Source organism: Puma concolor, chromosome A1, assembly GCF_028749965.1.
Source record: "Puma concolor isolate L17-30 chromosome A1, mPumCon1.1.hap2, whole genome shotgun sequence".
In the NCBI taxonomy this organism is placed as follows: domain Eukaryota; kingdom Metazoa; phylum Chordata; class Mammalia; order Carnivora; family Felidae; genus Puma; species Puma concolor.
In genome coordinates, this window is record NC_141667.1 from 84,894,641 (window position 1) to 84,921,515 (window position 26,875).

At 37.2% G+C, this 26,875-nt stretch overlaps 1 protein-coding gene across 1 annotated transcript in view; it reads left to right on the plus strand.

The window, feature by feature from the left end:
* Positions 1-26,875, plus strand: part of LOC147584274 (uncharacterized) — a 139,000-nt gene that overhangs the window by 105,368 nt on the left and 6,757 nt on the right. Inside the window, exon 8 of the mRNA XM_086716232.1 lies at positions 21,104-21,283. The gene's annotated coding sequence lies outside the window, so the exon portion shown is untranslated. The remainder of the gene's footprint in view (positions 1-21,103; positions 21,284-26,875) is intronic.

Here is a 26,875-nt window from a genome sequence, read left to right on the forward strand (position 1 = left end):
AAAAACAAAAAACAAAACAAAAAAAAACCCTTCTTAAAACCTTTTGTAAATTAAATTTAGATAGTTTTTTTAATATGGTTGCCAGGTTGTCATCATGTTGTTAATCAATTCAGATTTTCAATTTGTTCCTATTTTCTAATGTTTATTTATTTTTGAGAGAGAGAAGGGGTAGAGAGAGAAGGAGACAGAGAATCTCAAGCAGACTCCACACTGTCATCACAGAGCCTGATGCAGGGATTGAACTCACAAATTGTGAGATCACAACCTGAGCCAAAACCAAGAGTCAGATGCTTAACTAACTGAGCCACCCAGACACCCCTGTTTCTATTTTTTAAAAAAGGAGTTATTGGTGATTCTGCCTTAACTAGGAATATTTTTTTTCTTATTTGTACTTGTATCTTTTTAAAAAATATTTTAAGGTTTTATTTTAAGTCCAGTTAGTTAACAAAGTGTTATGTTAGCTTCAGGAGTACAATATAGTGATTCATTACTTCCATACATCTCCCTGTGCTCATCTTGACAAGTGCATCACCTATTTAACCCATTCTCCCACCCACTTTTCCTCTGGTAACATCAGTGCTCCATAATTAAGTCTTTTTCTTGATCTCTCCCTCCCTCCTTCCCTCTCTCTCTCTCTTTCCCTCCCTGCTCCCCCTCCCTCTCTCCCTTCCTTCCTCCCTCTCTCCCTTTCCTCTCCTCTCTATTTTTTCTCTGTGCTTGTTTTGTTTCTTAAAGTCCACACATGAGTGAAATCATATGGTATTTGCCTTTCTCTGACTTACTTATTTCACTTAGCGTTATACTCTCTAGCTCCATCCATGTCATTGCAAATGTCAAGATTACATTCTTTTTTATGGCTGAATAATATTCCACTGTCTGTGTGTGTGTCTGTGTGCATACACATATATATACCACATCTTCTTTATCTATTCATCTATCATTGGAAGCTTGGGCTGCTTCCCTAATTTGGCTGTTGTGTATAATGCTGCAATAAACATAGGGATGCATGTATACCCCTTTAAATTAGTGTTCTTGTACTGTTTGGGTAAATACACAGTAAAGCAATTGCTGGGTCATAAGGTAGTTCTATTTTTATTTTTTTGAGGAACTTCCATACTGTTTTCCACAGTGGCTGCCCCAGTTTTCAGGCTTACCAACAGTGCACAGTTGTTCCTTTTTCTCCACAGCCTCGCCCAACACGTGTTGTTTCTTGAGTTGATGAGTTTAGCCATTCTGGCAGTTGGGAGGTGATAACTTACTGTGTTTTTGACTTACATTTTCCTAGTGGTGATGAGCATCTTTTCATATGTCTTTTGGACATCTAGGAGTATTTTTTAAACTACTTGACTATCCTCTTACTTAAAATATTTGCTAGGTTATTGCATTGACTTGTGACTGATACAGGTAGAAAATAAAAAATGCAGTCACTTCATTAGTATTGGAGAACACAAAGATCAGATTTACAAATTGTTTTACAAAACACTAATGTCCTAAAACATGTAAAGAAGTTTGCTAAAAAAGAGTTCCATTGTTAAATAAGTTTGGAAAACATTGCTTCCTATATTTATCTCTTAAATATTCATTATATACATAAAGGTTTTGGAAAATCTTATAGTAAAGAAACCTTTTTGATTTTAAGTAAACATTTCCACAGTTATTTGACTGCCATTCCTAATCACTTTCTATCGATGAACTCCTCTTTATATCTCTTGAGACATTAGTGTTCCAGAGAGCACAGTTTTGGAAATGCTGCCTACATGATGATGATACATCTCATTTAGTTATGTTGTATTTGTATCTGGACCTGTAGAGTTATAAAAAAATGTTTAAAAAAAGTTGGTTGAGAGTTTAGAACTATTTTGCCAACTGTGGACTTTGTTTATTTTGATTAGTAATTAGTAATCAGTAATTTTGAATATGTTTTCAAATTAGTAATTAGTAATTTTGAAATACAAGTTTTCCGAGCAACTTTCTCCCTTCAAAATAAGAATGTTTCAAAGTGTTATAAAACCAAACCTCATAAAGCATTGTAGAGAAGAACTCTTATAAAAAATAAACTTTGGATGAGCAAAGGGTACATGAGTTAGAAACACATGAAATAAATTGATTTTGAAGTATACCTAGAGCATACATATTTTGAGAAATGGCTTTAAATAAACTTTGACCAAATATGTTTTGGGTTTTTCTAAATTCATACATTAAAAACTTTAGGATATGCATGATCCTCATGCAGAGTCATCCATTCGTAACTTAAATTCCAAAAAAGAGTTATAAAATGAACATTTGTATTTAGAATGTGCTTTGCAGATCTTGATAGACTGCAAAGCAAGTTTTTTGAGGTTACTACTCTACTCACAACACTTTTAATGATCTATCAGAACTATCTGTTGATATTTCAGGTTGGACCACTAATCACCCAGAAATATAGACACGATATTTTGTCTTTTATTTATTTTTGGTGATGAACAGAGGTAAGGCAAAGGGTCTTTAAAAAGTTGTTTCCTTTAGATGCCTCCCACTCCAGCAATTTGATATTTGGTTTTAGTACACAGCTCTAATAGGTATCTCCTTGTTTATGCAAAACAATAATCAGTGATGCCAACAGGCCTCTGGAAATAGAATTTCTTAGCTTGTGTTTACTCTGCTGTTTTCAAAGCAGTAGAGCAGAAAACACTGTAATTCTGTAGAAGCACTTACTCTTGATTTTTATAATGTGTAAGATTTACAATAAAATTATTTTATAAAGAGGTGAGATTTACAATAAATTGTCTGTAATTGATTAGTTTCACTAATCATAATACCTTATCATTATTTCTTAAGTAAAGGTGAAGAAATTTTAGGTTTAATAAACACATTAGGAGGTGAACTTTAGGAAAATATGGTTAATGAATGGTTTTGTGTGTTAGTATTTTACAAGGTTAAAACACATTTTCCTACTGAGTTATTATAGCAAAGAAGGAGAAAGCTAAAGTGATTTGCATTGTAACTGTATCTAGGTCTTTACAGCTATCAAGGTATTTGGAGTGTTAGTTGAAAGAAAGAATATTTTGGTTAAAGATAGACTCTTTTTGTGTCTGATGAGAGTGTTTGGTATGGTCTACTTTGTGATGCTTACAAGAAATGAGGGTTGTCTAGCTTTACAATAACCCATTATTTTCAAGAAGTCCTGGATAAATTTTACCTTCTGTCATAAATATGCTTATTTACATAATGTAGTTTCAGGAACTAATTCTCACATTGAATCCTAGTTTTCCAGTGTGTAAAATTGCTCCCTTAGATATTTCTTATAAGTAATTTTTAAAATCCTAATTGTGTATCCATTTATGTAGCAGCAACAAAAATGTTTTTACAGAATATATTATGTATATGAAAGTTCTATATTTTCTACTTGATAGAAGTATTAGTTCTCAGCTGCTTGCCTTCTGTAATGGTTAATTTTATGTGTCAACTTGACTGGTCACGAGATTCCTAGATATTTGGTTGAACGTTCTGGGTGTATGTGAGGGCTCTTTATGATTGAGATTAACATTTGAATTGATAGACTGGGTAAAAAAGATAGCTGTCTGGTTTTTCTTAAAAGATCAACAAAATTGATAAACCTTTAGCCAGACTCATCAAAAAAAGAAGAGAGGACTCAAGTAAATGAAATCAGAAATAAAGGAAGAAACGTAACAACTGACACCACAGAAAAATACAAAGGATTATAAGAGAATATTGTGAAAAATTATTTGCTGACAAATTGGACAATCTAGAAGTGAATGAATTCCTAGAAACATTACCTTCCAAAACTGAATCAGGAAGAAATAGAAAATTTGAACACACGGATTGCTAGCAGTGAAATTTTATCAGTAATCCAAAAACTGCCAGCAAACAAAAGTCCACTATCAGATGGCTACGTGGGTGGATTCCTTCAAACATTTAGTATATGTGCTGCCGAAGCGAGCACATCATTCAAACATTTAAAGGAGAGTTAATACCTGTTCTTCTCAAGCTACTGCCAAAAGTAAAAGAAGAAGGAAAGCTTCCACATGTCTTCTACAAGGCCAGCATTACCTGATACCAAAACCAGATAAAGAAACTACAAAAACCAAAACAAAACTACAGGCTAATATCTTTGATGAACATAGATGCAAAACTCCTCAGCAAAATATTAGCAAACCAAATGTAACAATGCATTAAAACATCATTCACTACAATCAAGGGGAATTTATTCCAGAGGTACAGGCATGATTCAATATTCACAAATCAAACAATGTGATAAATTACATTAATAAGAGAAAGAATAAAAATCCTATGATCGTATCAACAGATGCAGAAAAAGCACTTGACAAAGTACAACATTAATTCATGATAATTATTCTTAAAGTAGGTTTAGAGGGAAAATACATCAACATAATAAAGGCTATATATGTAAAACCCATAGTTAATGTCCAACTCAATGGTGAAAAACCAAGAGCTTTTCCTCTAAGGTCAGGAACAAGATAAGCATGTGTACTCTCATTGCTTTTATTCAACAAAGTACTGGAAGTCCTAACCACAGCAATCAGACAAGAAAAAGAAATCAAAAGCATATAGATTGGTAAGAAGTGCCACTATTTGCAGATGACATGATATATATAAGAAAACCCTAAAGACTCCACCGAAAAACTACTAAAAGATAAATGAATTGAGCCAAATAGTAGAATACAAATTAACATATATAAATCTTTTGCATTTCTATACACTAATAATGAATTAGCAGAAAGAGAAATTAAGAAAATAATCCCACTTGAGACACCTGGGTGGATCAATTGGTTAAGGGTCCAACTTCAGCTCAGGTCATGACCTTGTGGTTCGTGGATTTGGGCCCTGTGTTGGGCTCTGTGCTGACAGCTCAGAAGCTGGAACCTGCTTCAAATTCCGTGTCTTCCTCTCTCTTTGCCCCTCCCCTGCTTATGCTCTGTCTCTCAAAAATAAAATAAATATTAAAAAAAATAAAAGAATCTCAGTTATAATTACATCAAAAATAATAAAATATCTAGGAATAAACTTAACCAAGGAAATGAAAGATATGTACTCTGAAAACTATAAAATATTGATGAAAGGCATTGAAGTGACACAAACAAATGGAAAGATATTCCATTCTCATGGGTTGGAAGAACCAATATTTTTTAAATGTCCATATTACCCAAAGCAACCTATAGAGTTAATGCAATCCTTATAAAAATGCCAACAGCATTTTTTCACAGAACTAGATCAAATAATCCTAAAATTTGTGTAGAACTACACCAGACCCCAAATAGCTAAAGCAGTCTTGAGAAAGAAGAACAAAGCTGGAGGGACCACAATTCTAGATTTCAAGATATATTACAAAGTTTTAGTAATTGAAACAGTATGGTACTGACACAAAAATAGACTTGTGGATCAGTGGAACAGAATTGAGTCCAGAAACAAACTCATAATTGTATGATCAATTAATCTATGATAAAGGAGGCAAGAATATGCAGTGGAAAAAAGATAAGTCTCTTCAACAAATGGTGTTGAGAAAACTAGACAGCTACATGCAAAAGAAACTGGGCCACTTTCTTACACCATACACAAAAATAAACTCTAAAGAGATTAAAAATCCAAATATAAGCCCTGAAACCATAAAATCTTAGAAGAGAGCACAGGCAGTAATTTCTCTGACATTGGTCTTAACAACATTTTTCTAGATATGTTTCCTGAGGTAAGAGAAACATAAGTAAAAATAAACTATTGAGACTATGTCAAAAGCTTCTGCACAGCAGAGGAAACAATCAACAAAACTAAAAGACAACTACTGAATGGGAAAAGGTGTTTGTAAATGACATATCTAGTAAAAGATTAGTATCCAAAATATTTAAAGAGCTTATACAACTCAGAAACCCAAAAAAACCCAAATAATCCAATTAAAAATAGGCAGAAAATATGAACATTTCTCCAAAGAAGACATGTAGGTAGCCAACAGATGTGTGAAAAGATGCTCAACATCACTAATCATCAGGGAAATTTAAGTCACACCAGAATGAGAAATCTTACACGTGTCGGAAAGGCTAAAATCAGAAACACAAAAGACAACAAGTGTTGATGAGGATGCAGAGAGAAAGGAATCCTTGTGCACTGTTGGTAGGAATGTAAACTGGTATAGCTACTGTGGAAAACAGTATAGAGATTCCTCCAAAAAATGAAAAATAGAATCACCATATGATCCAGTAATTCCACTACTGATATTTACCCAAGGAATATAAAAACACTAACTTGAAAAGACATATACACCTGTATTTTTATTGCAGCGTTGTTCACAATAACTGATATGGAGAAGCAACCCAAGTATTCATTGATAGATGAATGTATAAAGAAGGTGATATGTGTATATAAAATGGAATTTTAGCCATAAAAAAGTGAAATCTTGTCATTTGCGGCAACATGGGTGGATCTAGATAATGCTAAGTAAAGTAATTCAGAGAAAGACAAATACCATATGACTTCACTCATGTGGAACTTAAGAAACAAAACAAAGGAATAAACAAGCAAAAAGAGACACAAAAGAAAACAAAGAAAAAAAAGACAACAACACAGCAAAAACACCCCAGACTCCTAAATATAGAGGACAAACATGGTTGTCAGAGGGGAGATGGGTGGGAATATGGATGAAATGGAGGAAGGGGATTAAGAATACACTTATCTTCATGAGCACTGAGAAATGTATAGAATTGTTGAATCGCTATAATATACACCTGAACCTAGTATAATACTGTATGTTATTTATACTTGCATAAGAAAAACTGTGCTCCCTAGTTTGGGTGGTCCTCACCTAATCAGTTGAAGATATGAATGGAACGAAAAAGATGAGTAAGAAGGGGCTCATTCTGCCTGACTGCTTAAGCTGGCACATAGATCTTTTCCTTTTGAGACTGAATATGAGAAATAGGCTCTCTCTTCTTGGGTCTCAAACCTGCTGGCTTTCAGACTAGAACTTATACCATTGGCTCTCCTGGTTCTTAGGCCTTCGGACTTGGACTGGAACACTGTTGGCTCTCCTGAGTCGATGCTTGCTGACTACAGATCTTGGGACCTTTCAGGTCAATTCATTATATTAAATCTTTTCTCTTTCATTTATTCGTTCTGGGTTTTTTTTGAAAACCTAGACTAGTACATCTGCCTTCCTGTCTTGGTTAAGCCTAAAATAGAGCTATACAAGTAGCACACTTAAGCTCTCAGGTTTTTATGAAGAGTTGAATTTTGCATATTATTTTGCTTAGCCATCCCTATCATTATTTTTAGCTATGTCTAGTCACTATGGAGGATAGATGAAGAGAAAGGGCCATGAGATTAGCCATTTTGTTTATGAAACTTAATATACTGCATTTAGTAACAGTTTTAAGTATATTGAAAATCATCCAAATGATATTAACTTTTTTTCACCCTATGAAAACAATTTTGGTCTATCTTGTTGGCTGATTTTGGACCCCATGAACAGAAAGCCAAGGAAGCTTATCTGGTTTATTCATGTTCTAAAAAGAGATAATGTTTTACTTTAGAAGTTGTAGTGAAATCTGTGTTATAAGTTTTCTGTAAAGGCCCAGATAGTAAATATTTTAGGTTTTGTGCAATATATGGTCTCTGTTGTAACTTTGTCATTTTTCTCTCTGGTAATTAACTCTGTTGTTATAGCACAGAAGTAGTCATAGACAATATGTAAACAGGACTGTGGCTGCGTTCCAGTAAAGCTTTATTCATAAAAATAGGTGGTGAGCACGTTTGGCCTGCAGGCTCTAGCTTGCTAACCCCTGTTATAAAGAACCTTAAAAAAATTATCACTACTGGAATGCCTGGGTACCTCAGTCGTTTGAGTGTCCAGCTCTTGGTTTCAGCTCAGGTCATGATCCCAGGGTCATGGGATCAAGCCCAGCTTTGGGCTGTGTGCTGAGTGTGGAACCTGTTTGGGATTCTCTTTCTCCCTCTGCCCCTTTCCCCCACTTGTGTGTGTGCGCGCGCTCTTTCTCTCTCTCTCTCTCTCTCTCAAAATTAAAAAAAATAAATATTATCACTGCTATTTATTGAGCGCTAACAGCATAGTGGGTAATATTAAAGGCACATTGTGTTGTTATTTATTTAATCCTCACAACAAAGGGTAAGCTGAGGCTCAGACGGTTTTAAATTATTACTCCAGATTCATGTAGCAAGTTGCATAGTCATTACTTGAGCCCAGATTTATCTCTATATGTGATGCTTTTCTTTATACAAAGGAAAGTATTCTCTGGTTTAAGAATTTTGTTTTCTATACTCTAAAAGAACCAGGTTGTAAATTATGAAGCTCAGTGACAGTGATCTTATTGGAAATCATTTTATATGATGGTTCAGATATTGGCCAAGGAAACTCTGAAAATTTAAATTGGGATGACCAATTTCCAGGTCACCAGTTTCTCCCTTAGCTATTCATACTGCTGGGATCAGAGGTATTCTTGAAATCTGCAGTGGTGTGCCAGTTGCCTTAAAGGCCTCTTCTTTTTACTTTGTTGGAGGGCTACACTGGCTGTTCTGGGTTAGGTCTTGGAAGAAATTTTAGCAGCATTCTGAGTTTCTCTTCTTAGAATTCAGAACCAGAGTCAAGAAATACTTCAACTCTTTGGAGAGGATAGTGGGCAAAGATGATGCTATTTGATCCTAAAAAGTTGGTGAAGAAATTGTCCAGGTCAGAGACTCGTAATGATAGGGAACAAACTGAGGGTTGATGGACGGAGGTGTGTGGAAGATGGGTTAGATGGGTGATAAGTATTAAGGTGGACACTTGTGATGAGCACTGGGTGCTGTATGTAAGTGATGAATCACTAAATTATCCTGAAACCAGTATTGCACATTATGTTAACTAACTAGAATGTAAATAAAAATTTGAGGGGTGCCTGGGTGGCTCAGTCGGTTAAGCATCTGACTTTGGCTCAGGTCACGATCTCACAGTTGGTGAGTTCAAGCCGTGTGTCGGGCTCTGTGCTGACAGCTCGGAACCTGGAGCCTGCTTCGGATTCTGTGTCTCCCTCTCTCTCTCTCTGCCTCTCCCACTCACACTGTCTCTCTCTCTCTCTCAAAAATAAATAAACATTAAAAAAATAAAAAGCACAAAAACAAAACTTCTGATCACCCTTAAAATGAAAACCTAGGAGTGGGAGGACTGTTGAAATTATAGAAAACATCAGTGACATGGCATGTCAGTGTGTATGAGTATGTGATAGGAGATAAGAAAAACTCTACAATCTAAATTACTCTCCTTTTTTTAAAAAAGACTATAGTTCTCTTTCTGATTTTTAAAAGCCTGATCTGATTATTCACGTATGCCAAACAAATTATGTGGTACTTACTATGTTCCAGCCATGATGCCACCACTGAGGGTACAATGATGAGTTTGACACACCATCTTCAAGGAGATTGCCATCTGGTTGAGAGATAAATATACAGATGATTTTAATACTGTGTATTAAATGCTGAAACATGAGTAAGCACACAGGAAAAACATCTAACCCTACTTTGGGGGTAGAGAAGGCTTCCTGGAAGAGAGAATAGTCTAAGTCATGAAGAAGAGGAGTTTTAAACCAGACAAAAAGCCAGGATGAAGCTCATCTGAATTTTCAGCCCAATCAGCATAATTTACGTGAACTAAGTGTGTTTAATATCTGGCATTTAAAAAGAAAAGAGACCTGTTTATTGAGTGCCATGAATCAAAAAGAAAAGATAGATGTGAGACCAATCACCCATCCCAAGCCTAGTCACAAGAAGGCAATGTTTGCTTGCAGCCTGAACATTGTCTTCATCAGAATAAATGTGGCTGGCAACCAATAATAATGAGAAATAACACAAGTGGGGAAGTTTGTATACAAGACATGAAAGAACATTGTTTCAAAACTTCCATAGTCCATTAGAAATTATAAGGGGTAGTTATAGCATAGAGAGCAGATAAAGAATGAAAATGAACTTCATTAAAAGTTTAATAATGGGTATATCAAAATGAATAAGAACAACAGTAATTCTGACAATGTACAGATGATCGTATGTCCAGGAGCTGTGGCTTTTGGGCAATTTGGAAAATAATGAAATGAAAAATGACTTCTTATGAACAAAGGTGATGCAGGGGTAAAAAACACAATCGTTATAAAAATGTCCCTTTTTTAGAAATTAGGAAAAACGTAAGTAAAAAAAAAAGATGTTAAATGGAAAACAATCTATAATTTTAATCTCTGTGGACCTGGTATGAGAATAGGTGCAGCTAACTTGAGGAGGAAAGCTTGTTGACAAAAGGAACAATTTAGGCGGCATATAAACAGGTTCTGTCCCAGAAAAAGAGTGAAACATCAGTGGTGGTGGGAATAAAGCCAGAGAAGAATATAATTGAATGACCACTTATAATAGTCGTTACTCTCTGAGATGGGATGAGAAGAGCAGCCAGATCTAGTGCTCCACAACACGAGGTGGTTGGCTGAGTCAGGAAGAAGTGTTAATGTAGTTGGTGTAGCCTTGCTTAGCTGTGCAGGGACCCTCTCTGTTCCAGGTATTATCTGTTGCTGTCTGCAGAATTCAGACATGGAAGGGCCAGTGGTGTGCTGGCCTTTAGAACATTCTGTATGTTACTTACCATTATAAATGCTTGGAAAATATGCAGCAAATACAGACATGTTGGTATTTCAGTAGAGTAATGATCACGTCTGTCTTTTGATTGGTGTTTTCATTTAAATCCTGAGGCCTAGTGATGATTTCCCAGTCACATATTTTATTAAAAGGATTGACTGTATCTGACATTTTTGATTCTCTTAATGGACTGGATTTTAAACACTGGAACCACAATTCTGCCCAGTGAAAAGCACAGGTGTTCTGACAAGTAATAACAAATAAGGTATAGTATTTTTATTTTGTAAAGTAGTGTGCATACATATAGTACGTGCAAGGATCTGGAATATAAGGCTGATTTAACAGCAATCAAATTTTAGTAGAATTTACTTGATTGTTATATCTTCCTTTTCAGCTGGAGTATGGTATGTTAAAGATCAGACAAATTACTCATTCTGAGAACAAAGACTTTTGAAAGCTGTCAGCTAACTGACAGTTATGATGAGCATTTATTTCAAGCTTATAAAACATATTAATCAAACTTGTTCACAGCATGGTGGTCTAAAGAGGGTTATTTTCTTTTTGAGAGATACTCTGAATAGCTGGAGAGCACTGGTAACATGAATACAAAGCTACAGTGTTGTTGTTGTTTTTTCTTCAAAGTGAGTTAATACTTTTCTCAGGCTTAAAGAAGGAAACATACTGCAGGAATATGTTTATTACAAGACTATTTGCAAAAGACCTATGCACCATTCATTGAACCTTGAAAAACACTTGAAAATATGGGTTGCATTTGCAAACTTCAGTGTATGACATGGAAAGCTGGCAAGCTGCCTGGCTTCTACTTAAAGGATTGTCATTCTGGGAAAAATAAATTTCTCTAACTAGACAAAAGTCAATGTTTTCATGTTTTACTGCAATCAAACTGATAGAGCTGACAATTTAATGTCTCAACACTTAAAATATCTGTGGATAATCAGTTACCTCAATCAATCATAAACACAAATCCTTCTATTTTCGAAGCTTGTGTCTGTGACTGAGATGTAAAACAGTTTGGTGAGCCCCTTCCCCCACAACACCTCATCATCTATCCCCCCCGCCCACCTTCCCAATATTCCTGATTTGTCTTTAGCTATGCAGATATTTATACATGTTATGCATCTGGAAATAACTTTTAACAACTCAAGTGTGATCAAATTTAGAAACTTTTCTTTCACTGTCCTGTTTTATTTAATTTTTATGGGTAGTTTATAGACTGTATGCCTGTCAGAAAAATGTGGAAGTGTGCTGGCATTCCAGTTGAAGACATCATTACGAGTGAAAAAAGTGCTCAAGGCTTTTTCAAAGTGGGTGCTGAAACATACATTTCCTTTTTCTGACTCCAGGGGATGCTGGTAGCTGCCCCAAACAGACAGGTATCTCGGGGTCAAATGGTGGTGTGCTGGCCCCTTAGGATTTCCTGGCAAGCACACTGAATGGCTCACTTCTGGGAAACTAATCATAATGATGATGATGATAAAGCAAGGGAGGCACTGACAACAACATAAAAAGCTGCCTGAGGAATTGGATTCCAGGTTGCTCTACACTTGGCAGAGCTGACAGGTTCAGTTCACTAAGCTTTGGTATTGATAATGACGGGAAACTTCAGACAGTTTTAGAAATCTGTTTCTATTAAGACATGTCATGGTGTTTCTGCAACTCAAGAACAAGTTTACTGGGGCACACTATTCTTTCAACATTGATGTGAGTGGTTTTACATCCCTACCAGATAATTACTCGGAGCACTCAATAAGCCAAATTCCTTGCTTCAAGTATTCTTCTATAATTTTTTTTGTATATGGTGTATATGTGGCTATATGTATATATAGACGTATACATTCACTACCACTGCCTCCTTTTTGTTTCTTTGATTATCTGGGGCTTTGCAATCAAACTGAGTAGAATTTTAGGACCCTTGGGGCAGCATCCTTTGGTTCTGTGTCAGGCTACGTTGGAAAACAATCAATCTTGCTCTTACACTCACTTGGCGGAAGTGCCACGACACGGATTGTGCAGTGCTTTGCTCTTGCCATGAAGCCTGGGTGACAAAAGTTTTTACAAGAAGCTGACTGTATTTGGGGTTATGAATATGCAATGACTCTCATTAGTATTGAAGCGCCAGAGCAGGGGCTGACATCCCCCGCCACTTTGAGCTGCTGCAGAATCGGCTAATGAATTGTCTTGCTCCTTCACGCACACAGTCTGCTGTTGTGGCTCCTAAGTTCCAAGGGGAGTTGCCCAGTTTGTGAAGACCATTGACTGTAGAAATCAATTGTCAAGAACTACTCTTGATTTTGTGAAATCATGTTTAGACAGCGCTTAGACTGTCAAAACAAGAAAGTGTTGAACTTTGCATAAGGTGATACCATGAGTAGGAAAATTTAGAAAGGGACATGACAAGGTATATATGTTCTCATATACACCACTGTGTACAGATATGCTTCCATTCTGGATCATTGTACAGGAAGTGTATCTATATATAGGTGAAATCAAATCCATAGAAATCTGACATTCTTTTGGTTTGTCTATTATCCTTCCAAATAGAACAAACAGATGATAGAAAATTTCCAAAATGAATAGGGTTGAAATACAAAGCTATTCCATCAACTCTTTACCATATTCTTTCTTTCTTTTTTATTCCTGGGCCTCTGCCAAACATTTTGCAGCTCATACACATACCATCTTTCATGAATAAGTTACTGATAAGGATATGTTTCTAGCCACTGATTAAGATATCTGAGCTGATTTGTAGTGTGTAAGAAGATGCAAAAGTGCGCAGAAACCATTTAGAACAGGCCCTTTTCAATAGCGTAAATTAAATGTGTTTTTCCACACCCCTCCTCCCTTGAAATTTCCTTTCAACTAACTGGGGAACTTCTGTGGCTTGCTGCAGATTGTAAAGAATGGATTGAATTGAAACGGATAATATATGCTAAAAGGTAAGGGATATGTTGTAAGCTGTGCAAATAAGGCAACAAACAAAGAGTAAGTCCTTACATTAGGTGCTTGCCCTACAGTCATTTATTTTATCTGCAATGTAAAGGCATCCTTTGCAAGAAAGCAGGTACGTTACTTTTGTAGAGTTTTTAGAAGGTAGTGTTATTATAATATTTGTTTGATGCATTGCTGGAAACAAGAAAAAACTAAAGCCCAAGAACATACACGTAGAAGAGTACCAAGTATGAGTATAGTTTAAAATAAATGCAGTCTGACAAAAGTGGATCAAGTATCATACATCAAACACTTGTTACCTCTGCTGGCCTTAGTGACTGCACATGACTAAGAACAAATCAGTGATAAAATCTCAAGAAAGATGAAACCAGTCTGGACCTTTGCAAAGACCATCAGTCATTCTACAAAGCTGTAATATTATTTCTTCAAGTAATCCTTGGCTTCCTATTTACTGGACGTAATATACCCTTTACTTCTAAATCAAAGCCACCAAGGGACATTTTTTTCTTTTTCTGGTTTTAATTGGATACATCTTAGAACCAATGAGATCTGATCACATGACAATGAACTGAATTATTCAGTTGCATTCGTAAATGTGCATTCTTGTACTTCACTATCAGCATAGGTCTTAAAAACTTCATGTTTAAAAATTTTTTTAATGTTTATTTATTTTTGAGAGAGAGAGCGTGTGCGCGTGTGCGCGCGCACGAGGTGGGGAGGGGCAGAGAGAGCACAGAGCTGTCTCTGTCAGTACAGAGCTTGATGCGGGGCTCGAACTCAGGAACCATAAGATCATGACCTGAGCCAAAGATGGGTGCTTAACTCACTGAGCCACCCAGGCACCCCAAAAACTGTGTTTTAAAGTGCCTGTATAATCAGAAGTAAAAGACCTTTATAATTACAAGCACTTTCTTATTTAGGCCTTTTTCCTAGTTATCCAAGCATTTTTCATCACAAGGCAAGGTTTACCTGGGTACCTCAAAATAAGCAAATTCCACGTTCAACTCATACAGAATACACTAAGATTTTAAAATATAAAAGTGGAAACAGATCAGCTGAAATAATTATATCTAAGCATAAAGTATTCAAATTTATTGGAAATATTAACCAATATCTGTTCCTATCAATATGAGAATCATAAGTGAAATATTTTAGTTTTAATTGCAACTACGGTGGTTTTGATTTGACTCTGTAATTAACATCTGCATTCTAGACTTTGTGATACTTTGAAAACATTATTTATGGAAGGTTTGTCCAAATATAATTTGGTGCTTATTGCTTTTATCAAATGTTGAATGAAATAAAATGCAAAAACTTGTGCTTCTGAGAGTTGTGCTGATAATCATTTATTGTATCTCCTTTTCTAAACACAACCACAATACAGTTGTAACAGCAGGCAAGGCATTGTTAGGTTGTTTCTATTCATACCTGCAATAGAATTTGAGCCATCAAAAAGAATGAAATTATGCCATTTGCATTGACATGGATGGAGCTAGAGTGTATTATGCTAATTGAAATAAGTCAGTCAGAGAAAGACAAATACCATATGATTTCACTTATACATGGAATTTAAGAAACAAAACAGATGAACATAGGGGAAGGGGAAAAAAAGAGGGAAGCAAACCATAAGACACTCAACTATAGAGAACAAACTGAGGGTTGATGGAGGTGGGTGTGGGATGGGCTAAATGGGTGATGGTGGGCATTAAGGAGGGCACTTGTGGTGAACACTGAGTGTTACATATGTAAGTGATGAATTGAAATATGTAAGTGATGAATCACTAAATTCTACTTCTAAAACCAATTATTACCCTATGTGTTAACTAGAATTTAAATGAAAACTTGAAACAAACCCATAAGGGAACAGCAAATATACATAAGAATTTAGGCAATCATTTGATTCATAGTTTTGTGAATTGGACCAAGAATTGGAGTATTTTATAGCAGACCAAGCCCAGGAAATTAGAGACACATGCTTCCTCCAGCTTATCTGCAACCCCCCCCCCCATATCTTTGTCCCTCCCATACATATACTCACCTCACAGTGGGGAGGGAGGAGAATGAGAGAGGTGTTCAGCTTTTGATGAGCTTACCTAAAATTGTGCCTGAAGAAGCTATTTTAATTTGAACATTTATGTAACTTTGAACATATATGTAAGTTTTGTGCTTTGTGGCTTGATACTATTTTCATTTTGATTTACATGTGGATGAAGGCACCATATTTTTTCAGTCTTGAAGGTCTCTAGAGGTCTTGATCTGAACTTGAACGTACCAGTGAATTTACCCTAAGCAAACACTTATACATTTTCTTGCCAGTTATAAATGAACATTTGTTGAGTACAGTCAGGGTGCTGGGAGTGGGGAGAAGTGGATTAGGAAAATACAGAAAGTACAGTCCTGGGTACCAGGAAGTTTACGGTATAGCTGATATGAAAGATTGCAGGGGAAAGATGGAGATTCTTTTACAGGGCTAGGTATCAACAAATATAGATTGATTTAGTGAACAATAAGTATGTAAGTGTTTCAGAGCTGCCATTGAGATGTGAGAACATCCTCAGGAGGGCTAACTGTAGAGACATCTTACAAGAGTCAAGTTTCTACTTGGATTTTGGAAGTTTAAAGATTTTATTAAAATGTATTAAATTTGCCTTTACTTTGAAACAGGACTTCAGTGTTTCTAAAACTCACTTTATATTGGTTTCACTGGTACCATTTCCTTTAGAAGTGATATAATTTGAAGTTTAGAATCATGTGTTTGTAATTTGCTTTTCATTTTTCTCACTTAAAAAATTGTCTCCATAGGGAGAAAAATACTTGTTTATCATAACTACTTCTTTTAAATGTAAAAACTAAAAGAGTGAGGGAATATGCATTAAAAGATTAGGATAACATCATTTTGAACAACCTCTTTTCTTCCTTAGCTTTTCCCTCAGTAATATTACCTAAGTAAATGTATAAATGTTGATTCCATATTGATGCCCAGCAAAATAGAGATTCCTAAGTCCGGTATCATCAGAGATAGCTTCGCATTCCTTGGGGAGGGGGAACTTTTATTCCCTGATTGGGTACCTTGCAACGTGACGTAACTAATTACTAGCTGCAGTTCTGACTCTCAGTAACATTGTGAAATTATTTACTTACTTACCCTTCACTTACTTTCACACTCTTCTTACCCCTCTCCCGCTCTACTCAGATGTCCATGAAGTCTGGAGGTTACCCCCTCCCAGGTGACCTGCTTTTCTTACAGGAGACCCTGGGGTTTGATGAGTGTTAGGTGTATGACAGGCACTGTGCTAGTTGCTTCACATAATTTATTGCAATACAGATAGCTATGGATGTAAAAAACGTGCTGCAGAGAAATGCAAGAAATAAATAGCATCACACAAGTAGCTAGGTTTTCAATCCGTTTCAGACTCCAAAGCCTGTGTTGTTTGTACTACAGCAAAACATTTTAAAACCTAGAATAATCTGTGCTGCAAGTTCAGGTTTTGTGCTGGTCGCAAAGGAAAATTGCTTCTGGCTGGGAACATTGCCCTGGTGCCCTTCAAATTAGATGAGGTGGATCTAATTAGTCCTACTAACTTATAAGGCCAGTTTTATATAGTTGCACCTTAAGTTGTTTAAATGTAGGCTTATTTGAGGGAGATCTTAATCTTTGTTTTGAATTTATTCAGTTCAATTCAATTTAGTGAACACTTACGAATGCCTGTTCTTTGCTAGTCACTGTGCTAGATGCTGGTGGTACAAAGACCGTCTATTTAGGGAGACATTATAACATTATAATACAATTTATTGAATGCTATAATAGAGGCGTATGCAAGGGATCATGGGAGCATAGGAGGGAATAATTAATTTGAGGAAAGATGTCATTAAATGCTGTATTTGATCAGAGCCTTGAAGGTCAAGAAATAAAAATTTGCCAAAAGGACAGAAAGAGGTTGATAATTTATTTCAGGTGATGGGACCAGCCTGTGCACATGTGTGAATATGCCTGGTATGTTTAGGATACGACAAGAGTGGTAGATTGAACGATGGTCAAAAATTCTTCCTTTTCCTGCATCTGACTCCTGGCAAAATGATATTGAAGATTCTGCCATTAAGAAGTGGAATCTGTTTCATCATCACTGAGTTTGGTTGACCATGTGACTTGCCTTGGCCAATGGATGTTAGCAAACGTGAAACCAGCAGAGACTTAAAAAGTGCTTGTGCACTAGGGATTCTGTGCTTGGAATTCCAAAGACTATACTGTGACTGAGCCCAGGTTATCTTGCTGGAGGATAAAGTAGCCACCTGCAGGAAACAGAGTCTCTGGCTGACAGTCTGCTAACCACTGGAGATGTGAGTGAGATCATCTTGGACTATCTCGCTGATCCACCATTTGCCCATAGCCACATGGGAGAGTCCTGGAAAAATCTGTTGTCAGCCCAGATGGAATGACCCAGCTTATTTGCACAGTTAAGAACTAAATAAAATGTTGTGTTAGCCACTAGGTTTGGAGTGTTTTGCTGTGCAGCAAAGCTGATACACAGAGGGTCTGAATAGAGTGCAGAGAATGTGGGAAGAGGCAGTGACTGATGATGAAGAGGAATGTAACATCTGCAACATCATGTTGAGAAGTTTAGATCTATTTTACAGGACCAAACTTCCCAAACTTCACTGATTAATGTACCACTTTGATGTCTTTAAAAAATGTCTACCTACTACATGAACTAGATTTTTATTTAAGTTTTCTGATTTTTTTTAAGTTTATTTATTTTGAGAGAGAGAGAACACTCTTGCAGAGGGGAGGGGCAGAGAGCAAGGGAGACAGAGAATCCCAAGCAGTCTCCACTGCTGTCCCCGTAGCCCTGTAGTCCCTCCTTCACATATGGTAAGATCATGACCCGAGCCAAAATCAAGAGTCAGATGCTTAACCAACTGAGCCACCAAGGTGCACCAAATTGTCTGATTTGTATATCAAAATTTATTTTAAAAACAAACTTAATATTAAAACCCCAGTTTGATGTGTTATTTCTGAAACTTAAAATATAAATATTTAAAATGTTGTCTGTGTGCTATCAAAAATCATCTTGTATATTGTGAGTGCTGCATTCTAGTATTTCCTGCTTTAATCAGTATGAATCAGCAGCATGTGGAGAAAAAATGGAAGTAGGGAGGGGCTGCAGTTGGGAGGAGTGAGGAGGCTATTGCAGAGGTCCAGGTAGGATATGGCATATGGTAGACAGACTTAAGATGTGTTCTGGAAGTGACAGGACCTGGTGACAGATTTGATGTAAGTGGGATGAGAATGGGGACTGTAAACTATCCACTGAATAGATACTATTAAGAAAGGGAAGAGAAAAAAAAAAAAGAAATAGATATGATGTTGCACCAAGTTTGAGTTAGTAAATCATTTGAAAACAGAGGTCCCTGAGGCATTTATATATGTGAGTCTAAACTTAAAATGTTATTATTATTTTTTTTTGTTATTATTATTATTTTTTTATTCATTTTTGGGACAGAGAGAGACAGAACATGAACGGGGGAGGGGCAGAGAGAGAGGGAGACACAGAATCGGAAACAGGCTCCAGTCTCTGAGCCATCAGCCCAGAGCCCGACGCGGGGCTCGAACTCACGGACCACGAGATCGTGACCTGGCTGAAGTCGGACGCTTAACCGACTGCGCCACCCAGGCGCCCCTAAAATGTTATTTTTGAAGTCATCAGCATGTAGGTGATAGGTAGTTGAAGTCACAGAAGTAAATGAGATAAAGAGGAAGAGTTTAGTATAGAAATCTTTGGCTTTTTTTTTTATCCCCAAATTCTTAAGGCATATGATTTATCCCAGAAATAGTTCACTAGAAACCATTCACTAGAAGTAGTGAGTGGTTCATATAGGTAAAGATTCTCAGATAGGGGTAGAAGGTATCATGTAGTTTGAATAAAAATGAAGAACAACCCTTAGGTAATTTTGATACATTACCCTTCACCCCTTGTTGATTTAGAGTGAAATGAGGACACTGCTGAGGAAGAGGACAGAATGGTCTGAGAGGTATACCTCTTCAAGAGGGACAGGACTTTTATAGAAGCGAAGAAACTTTAAGATGAAGGGCTAAGCCATGACACAATTCAGCAGAGAAATCCAGTAGTTTGTGGATTATTTTTTAATCAGATCTGGCTCATCAAAGTATAGTACTTGGGATATAATAGGAGCATAGTAAATGTTTAGGTGGACGATTTATGTAGAACCGCTTTATGTTTGAAACATTCCATGAGCCTTAAATTATCAAGTCAGACGGGATTTGTAATTATACGGTTTTGGGCTCTAAAATCAATGTGGATTTAAATTTTGTTTCTCTGTCCATGGTCGTCGTCTTTGAAGAGTTCTCACTTGGGCACCATTGTCCTGATCTTAGTGCAAAGGAATATCTGAGCTTGTTTTCAGGAGATAATGAGAGTCAACATTTTTGTTATGGTCACTTCACACATGGGCCTCCTAACCTTTGCCACCCATGGTTCCCAGAAGTAAGTTATTTGCCTTATGATGATTTGGGTTGACAGGGTGAAGATCTGTGACGGGCAGAATTGGAACGTCATCTGCCTGTGTGGTTCTCAGGTAGTGCTCAGAGTCATATCAGGTTTTAAAATGATCGTTAATATTTTTTGAATGACATAAATTTCTGCCAGGCTTTCCCTGAATCTCAGGAAAGGCCCCAGATCAGGGCAGTTTCCTCAGACCATGATTTGGTGCCTGTGCATCTTGCTTAGAGCTTGCTCAGCAGCACACACTGGTTTGACATCTGGCAGTCACGACTCCTGTGAGATTGGCTTCCCCACAAATGTGCCCTGAAAGCATCCCTGCTGTGCCCCTTCTGTCCAAGTGTAAACACATCACAGGAAATGAACAAATAAAGGCCCAACTTTTCTGGAAGGAATCAGGATCCCCTTACCCAGCTGGAACCCTGGGGTTTGGTGTCCAGCTTCAGGAAATTTGACCAGCCATTTGGGTAGAGGCTGTTGTCTTGTGGCACCTTTGTCCCTTTCTCCTTCTGATTTCCCATGTGCTATCCATACCCTCTGTTCTAAGTCATTCAGCTGAGGAAGATTGCTTCAGGACCTTTAAAATGTGAAATAAGGGTTGTCTTTCATTGTAGATTCATTAGTGCAGCTGGATTTAGTTATTTACAGTTGTAGATTTGGCATTGCATTTGGTGGGGTAGGGGACTCTTAAAAACAATTGAAGCAGTCTAAAGCTAAATCTGCAAATAAGTGAATGTTCACTTCCACTTATTTTCATATGAAGATAAAAATATGAAAATGATTAAAATAGGTACATGACAAGGAAGTTAAGATATCTGTGTAAAGGAAGAAGGCCTTTTCACTTTTCCCTTGCTGTCTTCCCGGTTTCGTTTTTTTTTTTTTTTTTTTTTTTTTTTTTTTGCTCCAGCCTAATGAATGCGTTTTAAGTAAAAATACACACACTCTCTGTGCTTTCTATCTGCCTCCTACCACAAATATCAGCTCAGCTCCTCTTTCAGATCCACTTCAAGGAAACACAGACTTGAAAACTCTCCTCCATGGTTTTGTCTGAACTGGCTGCCATTCTGCAGCACACACTGGATCCAGTTGCGGAAGTGGGGGAACCTGAGAGGTGCGTGAGCTGGCAAGAGTGACCATTTAGGCGCGTGAGTCAAGTGGGCCTGCGTGAAAGGATGTAGGTAAGCCCGAAGCTAATGAGAAAAATAGGGGGTCGTCACTAATTTTGATGTGGGGAAATCTTCTGCGTGCCAGGGTATTTGAATATTTGGCAAACAGCTGGCTGGGCTCTGGGAGAGTGCCTCTTGATTCGCCTCGTCAGATGTTCAAAGATAAAATGAGGCAGCCGGCGCGCCAGCACATAGCTCATAGCCCTGCAGTCAGTTTTGAATTTAGATTTGAATTGTGATATCAATGTCATGGTGGCACATGCTTTGAGAAAGTACTTATATAGAATAATTGAAAGATTCAGTGTGAAGCTTCTGAAAGCCATAATTTAAAGTCCCAGAAGCCTCCATATTACTTTCACCATTAAAATTTAAAGTGACAGAAGCCCAATTATGTATGGTTATTTTCTTAAATAAAATCATATTTCTAACCCAACTGAAAGATTCATTGCTGCCCACTAATCTCTGTCAGGAGAACCAATCTCACTTGCATTCAGTGTCGGCAGCAAAGATGGTTCCCTTTATCTTAGGGACCGTGAAGTGACACTGAGGAAGCAGAAGTGGAAGCCCTCTGTGGAGGAGCTGGACTTGAGGTGGCTGATTTGCACTATGATCACCCTTATGGATCCTTTCTGGTGCCAGCTTCCACACTTAATGCAGTATAACTTTAATAGCAGTCGACAAACCCAAGTAAGGGCTGTAGCACACAGTTTGCAAAACCTGAATGACGTCAAAAACTGTTAAGAGGGGGCAGCTGGTTGTAAAGCTAAATCTCACAGGGAATGGAGACTGGAATATAACTTTAAAACCTGGTAAAGAGTATAACTTTGGAGACTATTGAAAGATATGAAGCTTTTCCCTCTTTTATGAATTCACGGAAATCGATCTACCAGAAGCCTCTTTACCTGAAGACTCAGTTTGCCAGAAAGGTATATATGGCCACTGACACCGTGGCATAAAAATAGATCCGTGGGAATATAGCACCATGTCCCATGCAGAAATTTTAGTTCTATCAGTCAAAAGTATGGAGCCAGACTTTTAGACTATGCATCTTTCCACCAATTTCTTTGGTCTGTTTGATTTTACTTTATAGTGTGTTGTGATTTGGAAATAAGGTTGTGATGGTAGCCAGGATTGTGATGAAAAATTGCACAAGGCTAGTCAAGCTTAAACCATTGTTATTTATGAGAAACTTTATTCCTCAGGGTTCCCAGGGACAAAGGAGCATGTGAATCAACTAATATTATGATGCACAATGTTGAATGATATCAAGAGTATATGTACATCAATACTAATCTAAGCAATGTCTTACAAATTATACATCACAATTTCTCAAAAGTTTCACAGTATAATAAAACATTTACAAGTACATCTTGGTTCTGTTAAGTGTTGTTATGACTTTAGCACAACCAGTCCTGTGGCAGTTTGCAAGTTCAATTTTTGTTGCCTGGCGTTGGCCATAGATTCTTTCTACCCTTGTACAGAACTGGTATCATGCTGTGAATTCAACTTCCCTTCCTTCATCTCTGCCTCAAAATCACTGTGGCTTTTCCTGTTCTTTCCCTTTTATTCATGTCTCAGTAAGAGGCATTCACCTTCACTTGTGTCCATGATTCTGTCACTGTGCTTAGACTCTTCCGCTTTCCACATTTGACATTTTGTCGGCCTCTTCCTTAAAAATAAAAAATTCCTTCCCTATATTCCCTACTCTGTTTTCTGTCTTTATTCTTGACTTCTTTCTTGCCTTTGCTTTCGCACCATTCGCTCTTTCACCTGTTGTAGTCTACGTTTAGCCACGATAGGTGCTACTCTCTCAAGGACTACTGTCCCTGTAGGGCACAATGACTTACCTAATTGGTAAATTTGGGGTGGATAAGTAGTCCAGCTTAGCCTCCTGCCACTCTCCTTCTACTTGAGAAGGGCCTGCCTACCAGGAACCTACATTCTCCCAGAGGAAGGAAGCCCACCCCAGACCAGCACTGTGGAGATGGACTAATTCTGTAGTTAAGAAAACTAGGCTTGTCTGGCTTTTATCTCCTCTATGCTGGTTGCAGTCTGTAACAAAGGTTATATCCTCATCTGTTTTATTTTTGTATTTTTTCTTGTTCACAACCCACGAGAAGAAGGAAGTCTCAGTTTGGGAGAATTGCTTAGAAACCTAAATAAATGAAATAGTATGTACAAGTAGAAAGTTAGTTTTCCTTCCCAATCTCATTTTCCAGAGGCTTGGCTTCTCTCTCTTTCTCTCTCTGCACTTTTGAAGATAGCAAAAAAGTTGCCGTCTGTAAGCCAAGAAGCTGGCCCTTACCAAGAGCTAAATCTGTTGGCACCTTGATCTTGGACTTCCCAGCTTCCACAGCTGTGGAAATGTATGTCTGTTGTTTCAGTCACCCAGTCTGTGGTAGTTTGTTATAGCAGCCCAAGCTGAGTAATTCTTCCTGATTTTTCTATGCATATGCAAATGTATGTATAAGTTTATAATAGAAAAATTTTACCTGAATGTCACATAACAGAAATATACTAGCTATATATTTATCTCTATATATTGTAACTCTCTAAAATGGGTATTTCTATTTCATATAATCTCTTTACATATACATTTATTTGTATACATACATACTTGTATTTTTTCCAAAAATAGTAGCACACTATGTATACATTTTGTTCTGCACCTTCCTCTTTTCACTAACACATTTTTATATCAGTAAATAGAGACCTGTATTATTATTTTTAGTGGCTGCACGGTGTTCTCCAGTTTAAATGGTCTTTAATAAACCATTCTTCAACTGCTGGCCATTTAGATCCTTTTATACTTTTGAGGTTATAAACAATGCTTCAGTGAACATGGTACTGTTTTTATTTTTGTGAATTCATGCTAGTATTTCTGTAGGAAAGATTTCTAGAGCTGGTATTGCTGGGTATCTCATAAGATTTAATTGATTAGTAATGATCAGACACTCAGGTTGGGAAGAATTCTGAGAGAGCTCAGAGTTTATCCCACACTTCCAGGAAGGTTGTTTTTTCTCGCCCTGACTTTGAAAAGTACAGAGAATGAGACTCCATATTCTTTCCAGTAATGCCTTCCAGTGACTTGAAATTGAAATAGACTGTCAAAGAAATAATGGTCTGGCCAAGAGAGTTGAAAGTAGAAGACTAAATCCTAAGGCCCTTTGGTGGGCCTGTTTTGCAAAGCAACCAAGCAATGCCAGATAGAGGATTGTAAGAGCTGCGGCAGTCTGATATTTGGATACGTGGACCTCTTGAGTCCAGCCAGACTACAAGTGATCTTAAAAATCTGGTTCCACTACCTACTTCACAGTGCATCAGGCCTGAAAGAATAGTTGGGCTGTCTTTCACCCGGATTGTTTTGCTTCTGTCCCAAGGCTATTTCTGTTGCACAGAGGCATTTGATAGCTCATTTACAAGCTGACCTAAAGAAAACAAAACAAACAAAACAAAACCGGATGCAACTGGAGAGAGCTGTGGCATCCTTCCTGCTTCAGGTAGCCCCCTGCAAAGCAGGTAGATTTGTTTGGAATCTTTGCAATGCTGTGATGACTCTAAGTGGGAAAATACTGTGTATTAGGATTTGGCTGTCAGAGCAGACATATGCTTGACTGTCACAACTTGTACATTTTTCCCATTCAGGGTGTACATGGTTGCATGTCTTTGTTAGAAACACGTGCAGTGTGGGTAGCAAAGATGACCATGTTAAACATCCAGGAATTTTCATTTAATGTGCATATTTATACAACACTACAGAAAGGACTAGGGCGGCTTGGCTATGTTACATCATTTCCCTGCTAACCAAAGAGATTTGAAATGGACTTTTAATTATTATTACCGATTTGCTATGGCTGTATTCCTTAATATGAACATCTGATTAGGATTAATTTTCTTTAATTGATGAATAGAGCACTTAAAATTGTAGAGTTGAATGTGTTGTTACATGTTGGCATATGTGTGTACTGTATGTTGGCATATGAGGTATGACTTTTTGCTGAAATACAAATTACAGACACTTAACTGTTTTAATTTTAAGGTCACTGTTCTTTCTCCGCCTTTGTGTGGCCTTTTACATTTGTTAATGGAGATAGAGCGGGGCTAAGTGACTATTAAACTCTTTTCTATATACAGTAAAACCCATTAACATGGACCTTACTAAATTTGGAATTTATGATAATGAGAGAGGGCTGGGTTAAAGTTTACTTTTGCATTGTCTCTGAACCAAATCTTTGCTGAGCTAATAAATAGCATAATACAATTAAAGGGGAATGGCATTATCGTTTTATAAAGCAAGCTTTTCAGGCAGTCTAGAGAAGTAACGCGGGATGGAATGAGGTAGTGTGGCAAAAAGGCAGAGTGCACAGGAGCCACTTTCTATCTGCGTGACCTTGGGCAAATTACTTAGGTTCTCTGAGTATCTTTTCCCTCACCTGTAAATGGAGATAGTTTACCGAATTTATGGAGCTGTTATGAGGGTTAGATTGAATGTATATACAAAGCGTCTGGGGTGAGTACATACTTCATGAGTTGCAGGTAATTACCACCTACCTAAAATAATTGGTGAGCTAATTTTAAACACTTCTCATTTTTTCACTGAAGTGGTGGTCCACATGTTAGGGTTTTGGAACACTAATCTGAAATACTGCTTTACTTTTATTATTGATTGAAGGAACCCCCCAGCAGTTTGATGTGGCGGTAAAGAACATGAGCTTTGGAGTCAGACAAACTCAGGTTTGAAAGTATTTCTGTAACGCATTAGCTACGTGGCTTTAGGCAAGTTACTTAATATCTCTCATGTTTTATTTTCTAATTTGTAAAAATGGGATGAGAATACCTGCTCCAGGACTTTTATGAGGACTCAATGAGATAGTGCATGTCAAGCGTTCAGCCTACTGATTTTCATGTAGTAACCTCTCAAAACATCACCTGTTGCTATTATCGTGATCTTTTTGACAACCATCCATTCTTTAGACTTTTTAATTAATGCAGACTCGTTTTCTTCAATTAACCTAATTAACTCATTTCACTTTTGATATAATCTCCATTTTAAATGTGGATTTTAAGTACATAAGTAAAAAATTATAGGGAGGCAAAATGGCTATAAATAGGTAGGGTGAAAGAGGAAAGAATAATATTTTAAAAGTGGGAGTGCAAGGCCTTAAGTTAGACTTAAGTTACTGAATAGTCAATTTTGTGCATAATATTTGTGTCCTTTACGAGAGGTCTTTATATTAGAAGGAAATCAAATTGTGTGTGTGTGTGTGTGTGTGTGTGTGTGTGTGTGTGTGTGTGCGTGCGTGGTAGACAGTGTGGACCGGTCACCAGCTCCTGCCATTCACTGGAGAGAGAAGCAGTATAATCCATGTTCAGTTTTATTTTCATCTTGCTTTCCCTGTTTGTTTCATAGGCTGTATGGATGAGAAATGTAAGCACTATAATGTCCTGCATGGAGACAGTAATCTATCCTCCCCTTAATGACAGGCTTACACAGTTTGTCGGAATCCATCACCTCAACAGATCAGACTGAATTACTTCAATGACTGGCAAATGGGTGGCACTCATGGTGAAATGAAAGCAGCCAGGTGTGTGTGTTTATTAAGT